We start from the raw sequence: 1,945 nt of genomic DNA on the forward strand, positions 1-1,945 counted from the left end.
TTTTCTGTTCTAGAAGTATGGCCGATTATATATTGACACAAGACATGCGGATACGATTCAGTGAGATCACAGGATCACATCAGGAAATTTACCAGACACAATATATCAAACTAATAACTTTCTTATCTCTTTTACAAATGTTTGTTTACCTTGACATTTGTCACGTTCAGCAAACTGCAATCTGATTTTATGATCAGGCAAGAATCATATTTCAGTTTACGTGAAATGTAAATTAAAAACGTTTTTCAAAAAAGTTTTCTATGTGTACATTAAAATGTTATAAATGGAATTTTGTGTACTGTCTAAATTTTTGTCCTTTTTAAAAGGTCACGATTCTTTTACTGGTAAAGTGAATCAATTTCAAACATAAAAGGATCATAAAGGGTTGTCTATGAGGTTTTTCAAAATACGGAGATAGGACCCTTGTTCACATAAACTGCTTTTCGCCGTGAACGGTTGATCCTTTGAACACATACATTGTCTGTCTGTCTATCTGTCTGTCTGTTCTCTCTCTCTCTCTCTCTCTCTCTCTCTCTCTCTCTCTCTCTCTCTCTCTCTCTCTCTCTCTCTCTCTCTCTCTCTCTCTCTCTCTCTCTCTCTCTCGTTAACCTATGAACCTTGTGGAGATCAGTGCTGAACAGAGTACAAAAAGTTATAAATGAAAGACAATGGCTCTCTCTGATGTGAAAAAATATATAAAAAATATCGGCGCAAAGTCTGTTCTCTGTTGCTGATCTAACTTCAACTTTCAGTTTTCTACTCGAGCCTGGAACGCAGTGGTTATTAAACAAATCCCAAATTGCCTGTCGCGGTTTCATTTTGTGTAGAAACTCAGACAATCACATGATGAAAATTGTTTACTTACCGAAAGTCGTAGGATATTCTCCTGGTTATAAATTTAAATATTTGCGACCAATTCTGCTTTAGACTGATGACTGTTTTAGGGAACCGGAAAGGTCACCGGATGACGGTGCTTAGACAAAACATCCATGTCTATATAGCACTTTTCCAGGTCATTAATTAAAAGCGAAAAATAGCGCCGGTGACTTCTTGAAACAATATTTCGGTTTTACGTGTCATTCGGTTCCTGAATGATACGTGTTATGTACACTTATTCAAGGTAAAGTGAAAAATTATATTATTATTATTTTTATTATTATTGTTGTTGTTGTTGTTGTTGTTGTTGTTGTTGATCATTAGTTATTAATTTTGATAACTTCATAAGTTTTGAAAACCTCTTTTCATCTTTTCATGAAGGTGAAGACACACAACATGTATCAAGGGAAAAAACACGCTGTACATTACAATAAATAAAATATATAGTAATGCTTTAAGCGAATATAACGACAAGAAAAAGACTCCAAACGGATATAAAATCATAACAAATAACAATAAGACGAGTCCTCCAAGCATTGAGTTGACATTATGTTGGGCCACTACTTGTTCTCCTGTCGTTGAGGGGGTTATTACATCCTCTATTTTCAATACTCAAAAACAAATACACGTTATATCCAATGAATATAATGGCGCTCAGATGTAAAATAAGATATTTGAGATTTGCATAGTCCATCTGGTCGTCTCGTCTCTGATTGGTGGGTATTTGTTTACCGCAATAAATAACTCTATGAGATTTTACTTCATTTACATTTTCTAACTTTTGAAGTTCTCTTTTATCATGAAATCAAGAACCACTTTTCTTTAGATACACATTTCAGCATTTCTCGGGGTAACTGTTATACCTCAGACCTGCGTTGCCCTTGTTACTGTAACGTCAAGGTCACAGTGTTCCTTTTTGCAGATGATAAACGTCCTACCTTACATTTTCCATGGTCGCCTGACTTCAAGATGACCTCACAAGTGTCATAGGTCACGGCTTTACCAGTGTGCGCTTTTCCGTTGAAGAAACGGAAATATGTGTGTAAGCGATGAGTAAAAATCGACATGT

The sequence above is a fragment of the Ptychodera flava genome, chromosome 22 (genome assembly GCF_041260155.1).
Source record: "Ptychodera flava strain L36383 chromosome 22, AS_Pfla_20210202, whole genome shotgun sequence".
NCBI classification, from domain to species: Eukaryota; Metazoa; Hemichordata; class Enteropneusta; family Ptychoderidae; genus Ptychodera; species Ptychodera flava.